This window comes from Parasteatoda tepidariorum, chromosome 11 (genome assembly GCF_982258835.1).
Source record: "Parasteatoda tepidariorum strain Cologne lab strain chromosome 11, Ptep-v5.0, whole genome shotgun sequence".
NCBI classification, from domain to species: Eukaryota; Metazoa; Arthropoda; class Arachnida; order Araneae; family Theridiidae; genus Parasteatoda; species Parasteatoda tepidariorum.
The window spans coordinates 10738405-10758968 of NC_141765.1; the positions used below are offsets into that span (position 1 = coordinate 10738405).

Here is a 20564-nt window from a genome sequence, read left to right on the forward strand (position 1 = left end):
TGGTAATTTCATAATACCTAAGAGCATGTCATAAAAAGCAATTATTTAAGTGAATTTACTTTTCTGGTTTGTAATTTTTGCTTTATGTGTGGTATTTAGAACTATTATTTTGAAAAACCAGAATTTCGGTAAACCATTTCCATATGAACGAAAAAATTACTAAATAAATGGTTCAAATACCGTATATTTATTTTTACTTCCAGAATTATGAGTTTATTCAACCAGAAAAGTCTTTACCATTCAGTACGGTAATTTTACGTGAACTTTTTTTCGCCGTGTAACTTCAGATTAAGAGCTATTTTTTTTTTTTTTTTTTTTTAAAGAATCTGGCAAATTACGCATGTTTGGATATTTGTCATTTTTTTATTTTCTTAAAATTTTCATACGTTCTTCTTGTAAAACTATTAGACTCTATAGACAATTAGTGTTTTTTTTTGGGGGGGGGAGGGGGTCAAAACTGAAGATCATCTGGAATTTAAAAAAAAAAGAAAAAGAGAAAGAAACATCGATTTTCAAGTAGAAATATTTTTTGTGAATTGAGTGAATTACGGCATTGACCATTATTTTACGTTTTACTGCGTACAGTCCGCAAAAAAAAAAAAAGATATCACCCTGAATAACTTTCGTTCTAATGATCGGATTTTCACGAACTAAGTGTTAATCTTAATGGTTCTTGGGGGTGACCTCAAATATGCTAATTAATTGGTGCTAACTATTAATTAAGTTACGAAATCAGACACAAAAACGTACTTTCTCTGAATAAACATATATTTTTTCTTACATATTTGGATTCTTAACCTTCAAAATATAGGGGGGTAGCCGCAATCTGGGAAATATGGTCCCCATAGTTTGGTCAGGAGAGAGATCCAAAGTTCGTACCCCTTAATGTTAATTTCACTTTTTACGTTTTTAGTCATATTTTAAAAACTAATAAAGCAATTCGAAGAAAATTTCACCCAGTCATAAAACTCATTTACCCAAAGATAATTTCACAAAAAAAATAATTTTTAATAATTGTTAATTATTTTTTATTATTTAATTAAATTAAGGATGAAAAATTTTTGAATTATAAGGTATGAATTTTTTTATACCATATTAATCTACATATTTTTCAATTGAAAAATCTAAAGTTTCAACTGTTTTAATTTATTAGAAGCTGAGAAAAATTAAAATTAATTATTTTTAAAAAAATAATTTGGCGACAATGAAGAAATGATTAAATGGGGCGATTAATATTAAAATGTGATAAACTTGCGAGGAACTTGACTTCGCGCGCTTAGCATAAAATTTCATTCATATTTTTTTCGCTAATAATCGTTTGCTTATCTTTTCATTTTTATTTTTTTAAGCTATAAAATACGATGTTTCTTTTTTAGTCGTCTAAAATTCTATTTGCAATTTAGTAAAGAAATTTGAATAAAGCATTTTATTGAATAAAATACATTTTATTCAGAGAATGTGGAGTTTTATAAAAGCATGCTTCTGATAGAATATGATTATACAACAGATTGTGCTTCTTTAATGTGATTATTTTTTAGTTTTTAGTTTTTTTTTCTCAATAACTGATAAAATTTCAATAATATACATAGGAATGAATAAATTTGGAATAAAATATTCATCAATTTCTTGAATATATATTTTGTAAATATTAATAAAAATACGTAGTCAACATTTTTAAGCATCTCTCACATCATCGCAAATTTCTCAAAATCTTATAGGGTAAACTAACCAGTTATTTGTTATTAAATGCAAATTATGTAAAAAAAATTTAGATAACTTACATAATATTGTTTTAAGCTTTTGGTGGTTTAAATAATAAGTAGTAAGATAACCAAGTGAAGGAACAGTTCTTAAATTGAATAAACACTAAATTTTCCAGTGAATGAACACTTAATTTTGAGAATGTTTGATGCTCGTTAGGAATCCTTAGGCCACACAGATATCTGTCGCCCTGTAGATGCCTGAATTGACAGATGTTAACACAGGCGGGCATTAGGAAAAAAAAATCTTTTAAGTTTTCGTGCCCCCATTTCAGTGTCTTAAGGGCCTTACGAGCTCTGTTTAAAAAGAGAGTATCATATCAGATATATATATATATATATATATATATATATATATATATATAAGAAAACAAAAATAATCATAGTAGCAGTATTTGGTGGTAAATGTAGCTTATCGTAATTGAAGAATATGCTGTGCGACATTTTATGGTGAATTTGCGAACGTAAGTTTCAGAATGCATCGAAACATGTGGATGCTATTTGCTAATCATCTTTATCCAAAGAAAACCATGTAACGTAAATATCTTGCAAAATGAAGCAATTTTTTACACAATGAATCACACAATATGCAACATATTATTTCAATATCTTATTCTTAAACATAAAATATTTCAATGTTTTTAAAATGTCACTAAACATTCAGCAATTCATTGAGTTATAGAAAAAAGAAATATCGTAAATTATAGAAAACCTTGTGAATGTGTATTAGAATTACTATACAATTTACATTTTATTTTTCAAGCACTTTTTTTTCCTTCAAACTTTCATGCCTAGAAGACTCGATTAAAGCTGTAAAAATTATTATCCCTAAAATTTTGTATATAGCTAATTTTGTATATAGCTAAAATTTTGTATAAGTTATGTTAATTTGATTTTAGTATGAAATCCTCGAATAAACATAGCAAAAATAGCATAATCTAAATAATATCAGATAAAAAGTTCATGTATTTAAATTCTAAAAACTTAAAAATCGATTCAAATTTTCTTTTCAAAGGAGTATAAAATAATTTTTTTTTTTTTTTTTTTGCTTTTTGGACATAAATGAACTTAAAAATTGTCTATTGCCTAGAAACTTCAAGATGTTTTCTATTAACTATTAATTAAACCTCTCAGAGCAATCACAAAACATTATTTCAATTTTTTTACAGTCAGAAATTGGTTGCCTAGCAACCTAGTAAAATTAAGCGTTTCTCTTTTGAATCAGTCAATGGGTTATCTTAAAATATTTATTTGCGCAGGCGACTTTTTTTGGCGGTTTTCTGGACTATCGCCAAATATATAAACCTTTATTGCAACCCAATTTACGACCCAATTGTTTTAAAATTTTGTCTACCCCCCTAATTCAAGTGTCTAGATTCCAAATATGTAAAAAAAAATTTATGTTTATTCAGAGAAAGTACGTTTTTGTGTCTGATTTTGTAACTTAATTAATAGTTCGCACTAATTAATTAGCATATTTGAAGTCACCCCCAGGAACCATTAAGATTGACACTTAGTTCGTGAAAATCGGATCATTAGAACGAAAGTTATTCAGGGTGATATCTTTTTTTTTTGAGGACTGTACATACTAACTATAAAGAAATAAATGCTGAATCTTTCTATCAAAAGTCAAATGTCTTCCAAAAAGTTTCTTCAAAACAAAAAAGGCAATTTTCTTAGACTTAGATCTTGACGATCTAAGCCTAAGAGTATAAGTAGGTATCAGTAGTATCTAAGTAAGTATCAGTAGGTTTTGACAACCAACTGATACTAACAGTGAATCACAAAGGTATATATTTCTGTGACTAATGCCTAAAATAAACTTATGCGTCGTGTATATTTGTCGTGACCTTAAAATTGACCTTAAAGTAGCAAGAAATTGAAGTTTTTCAGAACTCTGAATGTGATTAACTGCTTTCAGCAAAAGTAGCCAAATTTGCTGGAAAAGAAGGCTTCAGTACAGAGTAAACAGACTCATTAGTTTATCTCATTTGATTAATCCTAAGGATCCATAGAATCTAAAATTTTGTTTGTTTTCACAGCACTGTTCAGTACTATTTATCCATAAAAGCTTTTATAATTTCTGATATATTAATTGTATCGGCATGAGTGAGGTTTTATTCGATTTAAAGGAAGAAAAAAACGCATCAAACAATATATCACTTGTCTAGACAGTAAAATGTAAGTATAGCAAAGTGTACCCTAAAATGTCCATTCCTTCTCAGTAACTTCTAGATTGAGAATGCAGCTTACCTCGGGGAAGGTATAATAATTTCAAATATACATATTGGCCTAAATCACATCTTTTTAAAAATAATTTACAGCATTTCCCTAACTATTCATGTATTCAATTACTCTGGTACGGATCTTAAACTTTAGAGCAATATTTTTAAAAAAATGCTGAATCAGTAATCATAATTACCCTGTTTATTGATTTTGTTTTTCTTATATTTAAAACTTCTTTTCCAGCAAATTTCATACTTGTCTAATTTTGGTGAAGGCATTTAAAGATCTTAAACGCTACGCAAAACTTCAATTTCATGCTACTTTAATGCCAATCTTAAGGTCACACCAAATATACTCCACACATATGCTTATTTTTTTAGGTACTACTCATTGATTTATATTCCCATAAATATATACCTTTAATATTCACTGTTGGTGCTAGTAGATTTTGACGGTCAATGTCTAAAAAAATAGCCTGCTTTTCGATGATTTTTGAGTTATCTTTGACCTTCAATGCAAAGGTCCACTGAAAGTATTTACGTCTGAATAGTTAATGTAAGTGTTGTAGAACGTGAAAAAATAATCAATGTCATGATTTACAAAATGAACTGTCACTTGTAAATTTATGTGATTTTTTTCAAAATTGAATAGTTGACCCTATAAAGCTTCAAATTTTTTTTTAATTTTTAAAAAAAAGTATATTTTTCGAATACCTTAAAGATATATATTTCTATAAATACATATCAAAAAGTATAACTAAAAAAATTCAAATGTGTGGTATATATCTAGCATGACTTTAAGATTAGTCTTAAAGTATCAAGAAACTGAAACTTCGACAAAACTAGTCGAGTATGAAATTTGATGGGGAAAAAAAAGCTTTGAATATAATGAAAACAAAATCACTCAACAGTCGTATGGTTACTCTAGATTAGAACATGTCCTAAAAATTTCAACAAAATCAAATATAGCAAGCATCTAACCTTTACTGACTCTTAAAAAAATTGGCTCTTAATTAGTTTTCGATTGCTGACCTAGAAGAAAAAATATCAAGGTAGGGTTAATAATCTTTCGGATTCATGTAAAATATATTAGTATCCAATCTGAAGAGAAAACAACTAGCATTCATTTTGTGAAATCATACCTGTAGAAAATTGGCTTTTCAACAATTGTTATTCTTAGCAAATATGTCCAGGAACAAATAATGTTCAAGAGCAAATATCTCTCGAAAATATCACTCAGAATAAATATCACAAAATAAATTCGAGTAGCTTTCAAAAAACTAAATTAAGCTTAATTTCAGAGTTTAAAAAGTGCAACGTAATTATTTGAAGTAAGCTCTGTTATCTGATTAAATGAATTGCAAATATAAGTGTGGATGGTAATGTCTCTTGCTCTAGAAATCGTCTTATATTATTAATATTTAAGTATTAAATATTATCCTTAATATTTTCGCCTTCATTAGAATTAAAAAAAACATGAATACTCTCAAAATAGGAATTGCATTAAATATGTTTACATTCTTATTACACAGAGAAAAAAAGTATAGCTAAAACTACCAGAATATGGTCAAATTTAAAATGTTTCTGGCCCTATGGGAAGACAAAAAAGCTTGGTAATTTTTACTGAAGCCCTTGATTGGTAATGATTTTGGTAAAATTCACTATGAAATATGGTTTTATAATAAGTTATAAAATTTGGTTAGTGTGGTGAAATTTGGTAAGAATCATAGATGATAATGTCTCTTTGTCTAGATAGAAATATGTTATTTTTGCCCCCTTCACACCTTCTGGCATTTCTGTGGCCGATGGGACAAACCCCAAGAGCTCGCCATTAAAATATATATATATATATATATATATATATATATATATATATATATATATATATATATATATATATATATATATATATATATATATATATATATATATATATATATATATATATATATATATATATATATATATATATATATATATATATATATATATATTATAAATTCATCTTTATACAATATTAAAATTTATTTTATATATTAGTTATTTAGATTTTACTAGCCTCTAAAACTCAAAGATTATTGTAAATTTTCCACTTCTTCGCAAGAATCAAATAAATCATTGCGTTGCCAATTGTTTGGAAATGCTTCAGTAGTCATAACTATGATGGTATTAGGCACTTATATCTAACAACATACAGCTAGACGAGTTTTAAGTTAAAATAAAGATAGGGAGTATGGGAATTTTAAACAGCGAAATGTTCTTAGGAGTTTAATTGCAGTTAAAGGCGTGCCGTCTGCATTTGATTGCAGATGGAGTGTAAGTGTTGAGCCGCAACGAAATTGCCCTTAATGATAATTAACAGGGTTTTCAATTACGGAGGTTAAGTAAATGGTTGAGATGCATAACTTAGTTTATTGTCTTCGCAGTTAGTGATTGCATGGAAGTGTTATGATTTTACCAACTATTTACTTATGCGTTCATTGAATCTTAGAGAAAGTATAGTAATTATTATAAGAGGAAAAGCTTCTCAAATTAAAAATATGATGCGAAGATAGTAATTTTTTAAACCAGCCTGAGAATAATACGAGTTTCAAAATCCCCAGAGAAATTGGTAGGGGATCTTTTTTTTGGTTTTGGAATATTCATTATATTTTCATCTGTTTCAAGAGACAAAAAAACTATGTAAATTGAACTTTAATTTGAAACATTAGAGACGAATTGGCAACAGTAATGTGTGCTAATGTTTTTATTTTTCTAAATTGTCATAATATATTAGAACTTGGAATAAAAACCCAAAATGTTGCGTTTTTTAAATTACGTTAAAATTCGATATTTAAAATCCATTTTTGAGAAAATTCCTATTTAGTCGTTTGTTGAAGTTAACTTCTTCATTACATAGTTAGTTTAAAAAACACTACATAATATAAATTATCAATTTTAAATGTAATTTATTTGTATACAAGGGCGTCGGCAGAATAATATAAAAGGGGGTGCAACCCTCAAGCAAACTACCCCTCCCCTTCCCGCCAAAAAAATTTTTAATGTTCTGTTATTGCATTTTGTTTTGTTATTACATATACTTTCATCTGTTAATTCTTCATTGTTAACAAGATATTTAAAAAGAAAGTACGAATTTCTTGTACTTGCAAATTTTGACACGAGAAACTGTATTGATGGCGTTGGCATAGCTACTGACTTTGAAACACAAATAACTACAAACAGTAGTTTCGTATACTAACGTGTTTGTGCACGCTTAACATTGGTATTTATTGTGTTGATGAGGTTTTACAGTTGTGAAAAGTCAGTTTGTGTTATACACCTTTGTCAAACTAAATAACTAATAGAAAACATTATATTATTTATATTTTATTGAATGAAATTTAAAAATATAGCTTAGATATCTGCCAAGTTTGGGCATGCTCAGTGTGCATAATAAAAGAATCAAAGATGACTCAGAATTCATTGAGAAAGTTTAAAACAGATTTGGACAGCAAACAAGACGATTACTATTTTTGTTTGATTAAACAATTTTTTAACTGTTATGTATCAATTATTTAATTATTTGTTTTTGAATAAAAATTTTTTATAACGAAATTGTTTTTCTGTATCGCTTTAATTGTTAAAAAAAAAAGCCAGGGGGGTGCAAGTGCACCCACTTGCACCCCGCTGCCGATGCCCTTGTTTGTATATCAAATGAAGTATAATATTAATTGAAGAGTATATAAGTTGTCTATTATAATAAAATAATAAAAACTATCAATTTTAAATTTAATTTATTTGTATATTAATTGCAGTATAATATCAATTGAAGAGTTTATAAGTTGTTTATCAATAGAAACTGTGTTTGAAACCAAACCATCAAACTCTACATTTAAACTTTAATTTTTTAGTTTCGTAGTAAATAGTTAACTTGAATCAGAAACAATAAAAAGAAATTTAAGTTAGTGATTTTATTCCAAAAACAGTGAAAAAATACATTGAAAATCGATTGAAATCTTCTGAACTTATATCGATTCAAATGGCATGCGTATTATAGCATTATGCGTCATTTGTAAAAGACAAACTTTCTAGATTTCACTTTAAGTCCGATGTTTTTTAATGATGCAATGTAGACTATTTGGGTGAATATTTCCTAAGTTAGAGTTAGCTTTAAATTCAATTTATGTAGCCCATGTAAAATCAATTAAAGTTTAAAAAGTACAATTAGTTCTGATAATGGTCTGAGTTAAAATGAGGAAGGAGAAAATAATTCCTTATAACAACTTTGAATTGTTAACTTGAAAGATAATTTGTTTCTCTGATTAAAAATTTTCAAGCATTCATATAGAACGTAAATGTTTTTATATCAGTTATTGTAAGTTATGCAAAATACAAAAATTAATTTGCATGTGGACAAATAATTAGAAGTTTCAAAAGATACGCCTCGTATAAATAATTCTGATTTTTGGAGAGTTTTAATCCGTTTCATTTCTTTAAAAAAATTAAGTAGTCTTTGAAACACATTTATTAACAAATTTATGTATTTTTTTATAATTAATTGATAATAATAATAATAATTGAATAATTAGTTTGAAATTGGCTCCGTTCCACAACTTTTAAAATACGTTTTGTCGTAAATCAATTGTTTCCTTCTTTTCAAAGCAAAGTAGCTAAAATTTTATAACATATTCTAAGATTTGAATTTTTGTGCTCATATTAAGAAACAAGTGTTATATCTACAATACTTATTAGTATGGAATGGTTGAAAACCTATGAATAGAAATATGCAAGAAAAAATGGTTTTAAATATGCATAAACTCATCAATTCTTCTTGAAATTATAAAAATTTTAAATTTTTGTGGCGTTTTCCAAAATTAAAAATTAGATACATAAATGTTAATTTTCCTTTTAGTTTTAAAATTTGGAATAAATATTTTTGAAATAATCTTCAAATTTTAGAATTGCATATGAATTATAGATAAACATTAAAATGAAGTTAGAATGGCGTTTCAGCTGGAATTATAAGATATATAATTTCATGAAATATTAAGATGCACGTCCCCAGGCTCACAAAGTACGAGAGTATACGTACTAAAGAGCACCCATGCTCAGTAATGAGAGAGTATCAAATTGCGTATACCAGTGGTCGGCAAACTTATTAGCCAAAGAGCCAAATATGAACATTACAACAATTTTTTAAAAAAATTGGGAGCCAAATCTGCTTGTTTAGTAAACTTTTATTACACTAAATAAGTAGTACACTAAATAAAACTAAATTTCATACTTAATAAATATTTATTAATGCGAACAATGTGCTTGCATCTCCTTGGAAAGTTTGAGTATGTTGTTGTATGTATGTTGTTGTATGTTGTATGTATGTTGTATGTTGTATGTTGTTGTATGTTGTTGTTTTTAATTTTAGGCATGATTCCAAGTTCTCATCAATAAGACGACTTCTAAGTTTACTCTTGACAATGTTCATTCTTGAAAACGATTGTTCGCATATACATGTAGAACCGAAAAGGGAAAGAACAGCAAAGGCGAGCTTTTTCAGCTAGTCGTAAGAGTCAGAAATACTATTCCAAGCGTTGAAAATGATCATGTCTTCCTTCTCCAGGTCATTCAAAGCAGACCACTTGTGTTGTGAACTAATATCAAATTTTTTCTTCTCCAATATTTCCAATTCAGCCCAAAGACATTCGAATTTAGAGCGCCATATCTCCTTGTTTTCTAAATCCAGCAATTGTATTTCAAAGCTACCAATGTCAATTTGGAAAGGAGAAAATTTCAACTCGGTTATCGTACCATTAAGAGGATTTTTGACAAATGCTAAAGTTGCTCTGATGTTTTTAAATTCCTGAATCCTGCTGAGAAATGCTTCCCTCATATTTAAAATTATTGTTTTGAAATGGAGTTTATCAATAGAAGAATTATTTTCGTTGCGATGCTTCAGCAGGCTCGGAAAGTGAAACAATGTTTCCCTTTCAAAATCCTGAGCAAAAATGGATAATTTGTTATTACTTCTTCTAACATCGAAAAAATTAAGTTTCCTTAGTATAAATAGAAAAATGGAAGTTATCGAAAAATCGATTACAAATTTTGTACCGGAACCACAAATATACATAGCAGGTGTAATAAAATCGTATAAAAATACCTGTAAGATGTGCAGTTAGATTGAAAAATACAACAACTTTTTAATAAGACAGGACAACGGCAGACACGATAGATAAGACAAAACTGTTCACACTGCAACTGCTGGTCTGTGATGCCAATTTGTACCCCCACTACTTAAGAAAAAGTATGCGCGCACATGCTTGTGGTACCTTTGTATCACACCGGAGTACGCCGAAAACGTACGAACAATTTCAGCCGGTAGCTTGTACATGGTTTGTGTTTACGTTTACGAAAATTCATAAAATTAAACTCGATGTTCGTCACGTATTTTTATAACAATATAAAATTTTAATTACCTATCTATCTTTTAACTTTAACAAAGAATTATGCATGTTCTCGATTTATAGAAGAATTTTAATTTATCAAAATAAGAAGTAATTTTTTTCTAACCAAGTTTTTTTTTTAAATGAAAATATTATTGCACCTTCCGTGGATATTTATGCCAGAGCCGCACTTAAGGAGCCAAAGAGCCACATGCGGCTCTGGAGCCGCACTTTGCCGAACACTGGCGTATACCATAGGCCGTGAAGGAAGAATCTCTTAATCACGTATATGAGACCATTATATATATATATATATATATATATATATATATATATATATATATATATATATATATATATATATATATATATATATATATATATATATATATATATATATATATATATATATATGGGTGATTCTTTTTAAACATGACAATTCGTCTTCAAAATAATCTGAAATTTTTTTTGTATACTTCTTTAGTTACATTTATTAATATGTTACAGACAGCAGTGTAGTTTTTTGACATTTACTCGAGAAAAAAAAAATAGAAATTCACCAAATCTTGAATGCCTGAAAAAGGACATATTAGCTTAGAAGTGTAAAAACAGTCATTTTAAGTTAATAGTAAGTAACTCAACTTAAGCCTTTATGTTAGATGGACCAAAAATTGCTTAAATTAATTCTTTTTATCCACTGTAGAAATAATCAATTTTTTGATGCTGCTGATACGTACAGAATAAAATTGTGTATAATAATCAGTCATTAAATAAATAAATAACTTTGATTACATACCACCCTATTACAATCATACATAAACTTGGTTTTAGGTTAATATTTGCTTTTCCTCCTTACAGAAGAGTGACCAACCTCCCCTGAAAGAGTGACCAACAAATCTGCCCTACTGATACCTGAATGACGAGTGTCAAATGGGTAAGTATTGGAACAAAACAATTGATTAATGCAAAAGAGGACTAAATTTTAATGATTTTCTTTAAACTTTTAAATAGAGTCATAACAGTAATATGTACAGTCAAACAAGTTATAGTGAACTCCCGGATATAGTGAGCGAAATGTTCGCTCCCGTGCCTTTCTATACACATGTAATATTGTTTTTTGTGGATATAGTGAACCAAAAGAAGAGAGGAAATTGGATATTATGAACTTTTTTCTTCATTTTTTGATAATTTTGAAATTTCTACATAAAATACATAGACCGAATTTTAAAACCGTTTATTGAGTGGAATGTGTTTTCTTCTTTGCTTCTTCTATCTCACTTTTCCATCCCTAAATAAGTTTTTGTACGCAAGATAAAGAGTAATAAGAAATAAAAGTTTTTTTTTACTACATATTGTTTATTAATCATTTTTTTATTTCTTTTCATGGGTCATTTTTTAAAATAATGTGTAATAAAACGCAGCAATTCAGTAAAATTATTTAAAATTGTTTGCAGTACTGATTTAGTGAACTCCCGGTTATAGTGAACCAAAATTTTGGTCCTTTGAAAGTTCACTATAGCAGGGTTTGATTGTATTTTATTTCTTTTCTTTTAAAAAAAATTATTCGATACAGTAGTGATAGATATATTATAAGTGTCAATATCTTCTCTAAAAAAACATGTTTAACGTGTAGCATTAAGTATTAAGGCCATTGAGTATTAGTATTATAAGTATTGCGGGCTTGAAGTATTAAGGCCAAGTGGATCATGCCTGTCAAACTCATGAAAGCTTAAGATAGAAAATTTACTTCAAAAATCTGAGAATACATTTTCAGATGCTCCATAGTTTATGCAATACCAGAAAAACAATATTTTTTTCAAGCCAGAAAGTTTATTTACGTCAGTATTTTAAGATTTCTTGTTTTAAACATTTTTCTTTCTTTTCCGAATGGACATCCTTGCTTAGTTAAAAAGTGTTTTTTTTAATATCAAAATAAAACTAATGGTACAGTGAAAATTTTGAACACATTAGTACTACTGGGAGCTACAAAACCCGGGAAAATGAAAACCGATAAAAGTCACGAAGAGTATTCGAAAACCGGTATTTAAAATAGAAATTAGCAATTTCACAGTCTCAAAACCTTAAGTTAATCGAAACACCGTGAGTTGATGTGTTTTATAGCAAAGTTCTGCCAGTTATTTATGCAAATTATAATATATGTCAACTGTCGAAAGGTCAAGATCAACATAGTTGGTTGGGGGAGAAAATAATTCTCAAAATTTATTCTAACCTTGTAATATTGACCTCATAAATTATTAAAAAACGTACTCACTATCATTGAATAAACAATTCGACTTGTATTTATAAACTTGAACTCTCGTCAGCAAGGGAAATTCAACTAAATAATTACATCCTCACAATTTGCACATTAAAATAAGATTCTTTTTAAACGCAAGGAATTAAAAAAATATTGTTTAATATATCGTCGGCGTTCAAGTAAACGTCACTAAGTCAAAAACTATAGTTCATAAAATAGATTTAAAATTAAAAATTTTACCCATTTAACACTAGAAAGACTGAAACTTAGTATATACCTATATTGCCCAAAAGTAGTCAAAATGACTGGATTGTAAAAGAATAAATAATGTGTAAAGAAATTTGCTTAAAATTAATTTTTTATATTATTTACAGTTATATAGCAAGTTATCAGTAAATATTAACAATAAAATAATTACATGTTGAACAAAATTCTAAGAAATTGCGTCATTATATACCCCATTGTTTTTCTAATTGAAATTAAAAACAAGTCAAAATGACTTCCTTAGGTAATCTAGTGTTAATTATACCTATTTATACCGTCCGACTAACGAATAAGAACGCAAAATTATATATATATATATATATATATGGGGGGTGGGGTGATTCTCATGAAATATGACAATTCACTGTCCCTTGCTCCAAGATCAAATACTATAATACTAAAAGAACTTTTTTTTAAAAAAATTAATAAATAGCATTACTGTTAGCATTTTAAAATGACTTTGCACTAGCATTGACTGTTTTGTATAGTTAAAAAATTTAATTGAACTTCAAAATTTTATGTCTCTAGCATGTCACAAACAATGTTTCCAATAATAACTAGCTTCAAAACTTCCAATAAATTTTTCAATACCTAATTTTTTTTATCTCAACCGGTGTAAGCATTTCTAGAATATGCGCATAGCGTATTATTTACAAAAACTTCGTTTAAAATAATTTTTTCTGTCAATAATTTGTTTGTCCCAAGAAAATCTGTCATTTTCCTGGCTACTTTTATTTAGTGGCTTATAACCAATATAGATAGCGCCAGCAATCAATATCTTATGTTAATAGATTGATTAGATACCCTCCTATATGAACATGTCTTGTTGCATGAATAAAGAACCAATTTTCTGGTTCAAAATCTATTTTAAAAATTTTTCACGATGAGTAGGTTTTTGTGTTGTCATTTTCCTGACTTCTTGTAATCATTAATAACATAAACTACATGGATTTATCTGAGTTATTTTAAGAAATCTTGTTGTTTTCTGCAGAATATAAACGTCTTAGGCCAAAATATTAAATTGAAGTAAAATTTTATGCTATAAAATGGAGAATTTGTCATTATCCTGGCTGTCATTTTCCTGGCTCATGAAAGCCAGGATATTGAAGCGTCACCAGAATTTTTTTTAACTGCTAATACTGTAAGGAGGGAAAGCAAATATTAACCTAATACCAAGTTTATGTATGATTGTAATATGTTTGGATGTAATCAAAGTTATTTATTTATTTAATGATTGATTATAATACACAATTTTATTCTGTACATATCAGCAACTTTCAACAGTTAAGATTCCTTCTACAGTGGATGAAAAGAATTAATTTAAGCAATTTATGGTCCATCTAACATAAAGGCTTAATTTGAGTTACTTACTATTAACTTAAAATGACTGTTTTTTAAACCTCTGAGCTAATATGTCATTTTCATGGCATTCAAGATTTGGTGAATTTCTATTTTTTTTTTTCTCGAGCAAATGTCAATAAACTACACTGCTGTCTGCAAGATATTAATAAGTGTAAATAACGAAGCATACAAAAAAAATATAGATTATTTTAAAGACTTTAAATTTGAAGAAATTTTTTGGTCCGAATTGTCATGTTTAAAAAGAATCACCCATATATATATATATATATATATATATATATATATATATATATATATATATATATATATATATATATATATATATATATATATATATATGTAAGGGTAGCAGTCATGGTGAGTGTTGTTAGGCCACGCAGATAGTGTAGAAATACATGTTATTGAACCACCGATAGATGGCGGAGTTTATCATTAGATTGTAACCGTAACTGCAAACAAAGATTTTGTAAAAAAAAAAGCAAGAACATCTACATTGTAATGTAGTTGTAATAATGTCTACCATTGTACCGCATTTATCATGTTAACTATTTAAATATATTTTTGTTACTTACCTCTTGGTAATTATTGAGTAGTTTTCCTTTGCCATCAAGAAAACGAGAAAAAGAATAGATTCACTAATAATAGTAATTAATTAGTAGATAAGAATAGAATCGAATTTTAGTGGATAAAAGAAAGCCAGAAAAAAGGGGTAAGTTTATTTTGATTGAAAAATATTATATTTGGATATATCATGGATATAGAAAAACTTAAAATGAAAAGAAGAGCTTTGAAAAGTTCTACTACTAAATTTCTCACTAACTTAGATAAAAACTTTGATGATTTGACAATATATGAATTAGAAACATCTATAGAACAATTAAGTGAGAAAATGTTGAACATAAAATTAATAAATGAAGAGATAATAAAGGAACTAGATGTTAAAGATATCGAAAAGGAAGTTGAATCCTCTGAAACATATGTAGAAGATTTGATTAACTATAAATGTAAAATTAAACAGAAGATTCAACAAATTAGTGCCACTCCCTCAACTAGTTCTAATTTAAATGGTGTAACTAGCTCTCAGACTGTAAATCAAACAGAAGTAAACAAAATGCACGATAAAACTACCAAAATTAACTGTAAACAAATATTTGGGAGATCCAAATTCATGGTTGGAATTTATCGGCCAGTTCGAAAATTCAATTGATAAAAATCCGCATCTTTCAAATATTGAAAAACTAATTTATCTAAAAAGTTTTGTTGGAGGAGCAGCTTCAAAAGCAATTTCGGGATTTTCTTTAACGAATGATAATTATAAAGCAGCCCTTAATTTGTTGAAAGATCGGTTTGGACAGAAAAACTTGCTTATAAATGCTCATTTAGGCCAATTATTGAATATTACACCAGTAAAACATAACTCTGATACTTTCGGATTGCGAAAATTATTCGATCGAGTAGAAATCGAAATTAGAAATTTAGAATCGCTAGGAATTGATTCGGCATCTTACGGAAATTTATTAACGCCGAATATTTTAAAGGTACTCCCATCGGAAATAACTTTAGACTTTAGTAGGAAAGAAAAGGGGGATAATTGGGATTTAAAAGCCCTTCTAAAATTTTTAAGTGAAGAAATAAAAAGTCGCGAAAAAACCACCGCTATTACAAATATAAAATGTTCGAATAATCAAAAGGAAGATAAATTTAGATCAAGGCTGCACCCACAAAAAGAAATAACATCCGCTCATGAATTATGCGCGACCGCAACGGGAATTAATAAATGTGTATTTTGTAGGGGTGACCATGAATCTGAGAAATGTTATACTCTCACAGTAGAAGAAAGAAAATATATTTTGATTAAGCAGAGACTCTGCTTTCTTTGCTTGAAACCAAATCATCGGTTAATTGATTGTTACAGTATGAAGAAATGTGTTTTTTGTAACCGGAGACACTCGAAAGCGATTTGCTTTAAGTTAGAGGAAAATAAACAAACAAAAACTTTAAACGATAGAGAAAATTCTAAGGAAAATTTAGAAATTGTTTCGGCCATTTCTTCTTGCGAGAATAAATTAAAACATAAACAAAATTCGACTCCCATTTTATTACAAACTTGCTCAATCATTGCGGAAAATAAAAACAAACAAGAAAATGTTACAATTTTTCTTGATAATGGAAGCCAACGGACTTTCATAACAAATTAATTGGTAAAAAGATTAAATTTACCAGTAATTAGAAAAGAAAAATTGTCGATTAATTCTTTTGGATCAGAGTAGCCCCAAACTAAATTGTTTAATGTAGTTAGCATCCGATTAAGAAATAGGGAAGATCCTAATTATAAAATAGATATAGAAGCCGTAGAAACTGACACTATTTGTGCAACTCAGCTGCCTTCTCCAAACAAAAACATTGTTAAGGATTACGAATTTTTAAAAACAGTTCAACTTGCGGATGATTTTCAAAACGAAACTAAAGATGTTATGATTTTAATCGGATCGGATTTTTATTTTGATATAGTGACTGGCCGAATTCATAAACTTCATAAAAAACTGGTAGCGGTAGACACAATCTTCGGTTGGTGTATTTATGGGCACATAAATAAAATAAACAATCTAATCGCTATGAACGTAGTTGTTAACCGAGGTGATGAGACTTTAATTAGACAATTTTTTGATCTTGAGTCCATTGGGATCTTACCTGATTCGCCTATTACTGATAACGAGGAAGAAACAATAGTTCAAGAGTTTGAGTCTTCCATTACATTTGATAAACGTTATAAAATTAAATTGCCCTGGAAATTAGAATTGATTGACAACTTAAAATCAAATTATGATGTTGCCCTTAAGAGACTCCACCATCTTGTACACAAATTCGAAAAGAACCCTTGGTTACTTAATGAATATAGACAAACCATCGAATCATATCTTGCAGAGGGTATTATTGAAGAAATTCCTGACACTGAATATTCAAATGATAAAACTATATTTTATCTTCCCCACAGGGCGGTTATTAAAGAAGAGCGACAAACTACAAAACTTCGCATTGCCTATGATGCATCGGCTCACTCAGCTGAATCCTGTTCGCTAAATGATTGTTTATACACTGGTCCCAAATTAACTAATGATATTTTTGATATTCTAATAAACTTTAAGAACAAAGAGATAGCTTTTGTTGCAGATTTGAAGCAAGCTTTCTTTAATATCGAAATTGTGGAGGAAGATCGAGATGCGACCAGATTTATCTGGATGGAACCTCCCTTTGATGAAGGTAAGATTAAAATTTATCGATTTACTCGTGTTTTATTTGGTCTTACTTCTAGTCCCTTCCTTCTTGCGGCAACTATAAAATTTCATTTGAAGAATTATGAAAAAACTCATCCTGCAACAATAAAAATTTTAAGAGAATCGTTGTATGTGGACGATGTGATAGGATGCGAGGATAATGTAGAAAACGCTTTCAGTTGCAGTCAGGAAGCTATTAAAATTATTGAAGATGCAGGTTTGCAACTTAGAAAATGGAATTCAAATTCAAAACCTCTTATAGACTTGTGGGAAACTAATAACATTCAAATTGATCACACCATAGAAAATTCAGACTTAATACCTTCTGAGCATAAAGTACTTGGGATAGGGTGGAATAGTGATAAAGACATTTTTTATTTTGATACTAAACATCTTATGAAATTTTTATCTGAAGGGAGACACACAAAAAGATTTTTGCTGAAAGCTGCTGGTCGTATATTCGACCCAATAGGATATTTGAGCCCCTTTGTAGTAACCATTAAGTGTATAATTCAAGCAGTTTGGTGCGCTGGAATTGATTGGGATGAAGAACTCCCTCAAGAAATTGCTCGTGATTTTCAGGATTGGTGCAATGGTGTTAAAAAATTAAAAGACATTGAAATACCACGTTACTATTTAAGGGATGCTCTTGGAGATAGTATACAGGATATACAGCTTCACATATTTTCTGATGCTAGTTTGAAAACATACGGCTGTGTCGCGTATTTGAGAATTGTTACAAATTCAGATAAGATATATACATCATTTGTTGCATCCAAAAGTAGAGTATCTCCCCTCAAAAGTCTGTCATTACCCAGACTTGAATTGATAGCTGCCCTTTTAGCTGCTCGATTGAGCAATAATTTGGTAAAAAACTTAAAGTTTAAACTTACACAAAAATTTTGGACTGATTCATTCATCACTTACTTCTGGATTAGAGGTTTACCCAACCGATTTAAACCCTTCGTAAAAAACCGCGTTGTTGAGATTCAACGATTAACTGATCCTGAACATTGGTTCCACTGCCCCAGCAAAGAAAACCCGGCAGACTTAGTTTCGAGAGAACTGAAAGCATCCGAATTGATAAACAGCACTCTTTGGTGGAAAGGACCCCCTTTCCTCAAAAAACGTGTTGACAGTTGGCCTCAGACTTTTGAAACATCCCCGGAAGAAAATCTCCTGGAATTCCGAAAGAAGAAAGAGGAAATTCCAAGTTTCTGCTTTAGTACATTTTCCAATGATCCAAGAATTAATCCGGAGAATTATAGTTGCCTTTTAAAATTTTTGAGGACAACAGCATGGATTAGACGTTTTATTTCAAAGATAAGAAAACAATCTACCACTAAGGGACTACTCACATCATCAGAAATTGAAGAAGCAGAAGAGTTTTGGGTCAAATTTGAGCAAAGGAAAGCGTATCATTCAGAAATATTGGCCTTAGAATGTGGAACAGAAATTGACAAGAATTCTTCCATTAGAAGTTTTGCCCCCTTTTTGGATGATAAAAAGGTTTTAAGAATAGGAGGCAGATTGGAAAATTCGGAATTTGAACTAGAACAAAAACACCCTATCTTACTTCGTAATAAATGTAAATTTACGGAACTGTTGATTAGAAATGAACACGAAGGAATATTTCATGGTGGTGTTTCTGCCACCCTTTCTAAAATTAGAAATCGGTTTTGGATCGCTAGAGGTCGGCAGCTTATAAAGAAAATGATAAAAAATTGCCTAATATGTCACAAATATTCATCTCTACCTGCTAAACAAATAACCAGTCCCCTACCTAAAGATCGAGTTTCAGAATCTCCACCATTCTCAGTTTGCGGGGTGGACTTTGCAGGTCCGATATATGCCAAAACATCGAATACTCCTGAAAAAGCCTATATATGTTTGTTTACTTGCGCAGTAACAAGAGCGTTACACTTAGAATTAGTTTCAAATCTAAGTACAGAAAAATTCATATTAGCCTTGCGTAGGTTTATCTCCAGACGAGGAATTGTCCAAACCATGTATAGCGATAATGCAAAAACCTTTAAAAGCGCAAAGAAAGAACTTCAACTCATTTTTAACTTGATTCAAGATCCAAAGATTCAAAATTTTATAGCAAATAAAAAGATCAAGTGGAAATTTATCATGGAACGAGCTGCATGGTGGGGAGGTTTCTATGAGAGATTAGTGAAATCGGTGAAGGAATGCTTACGCAAGACTCTATCTAAATCTCTTCTTACTTTTGAGGAATTAACAACAATCTTAACAGATATAGAATCAGTGTTAAACCAACGCCCTTTAAGCTTCGTTTATTCTGACTTAAATGAACCCGAACCTTTGACCCCTGCTCATTTTTTGTTGCCCCAGAAGAAAATCGAGCTTCCGTTATATTACACCGAGACTCTTTTTGAACACTCAAATCGTTCTCCCTTAATCAAAAGAAAACTGTTCCAGATGAGACCTTTACAAAATTTTTGGACCAAATGGAAAGAACAGTATGTTCTTCTCTAAAAAACTGCGCATCGGTTAACAACTTCAGAAAATCAACGGAACCTTCAAGTCCAGGACGTTGTCTTGATCGAAGGAGCCCAAAAGAATAAATTACTTTGGAGCCTTGGAGTAATCGAAGAAGTCTACCCTGGACGGGATGGCAAAGTCCGGAGCTGTCTCGTAAGGATTAATGGAAGTCGGATCAGACGTCCCGTTCAACTGTTATATCCTTTTGAAATTTTAAATAATGCTTAAAAATTTGATTCATGTTGAACTTTAATGTTTTTTTTTCTGTTTGTCATTTTTCCTTTAATCTTACTAGATATTATGGACGTCCCCGTCCATGGTGGGGAGTTTGTAGAAATACATGTTATTGAACCACCGATAGATGGCGGAGTTTATCATTAGATTGTAACCGTAACTGCAAACAAAGATTTTGTAAAGAAAAGCAAGAACATCTACATTGTAATGTAGTTGTAATAATGTCTACCATTGTACCGTATTTATCATGTTAACTATTTAAATAT

At 29.4% G+C, this 20564-nt stretch overlaps 1 non-coding gene across 1 annotated transcript; it reads left to right on the forward strand.

The window, feature by feature from the left end:
- The first annotated feature begins 16899 nt into the window (after nucleotides 1-16899).
- On the forward strand, nucleotides 16900-20058 carry LOC107448258 (uncharacterized). Its single transcript, XR_015430196.1, has 2 exons — nucleotides 16900-17776; nucleotides 17975-20058. It is a non-coding gene; the product is annotated as an uncharacterized LOC107448258 (transcript).
- The last annotated feature ends 506 nt before the right edge of the window (nucleotides 20059-20564 follow it).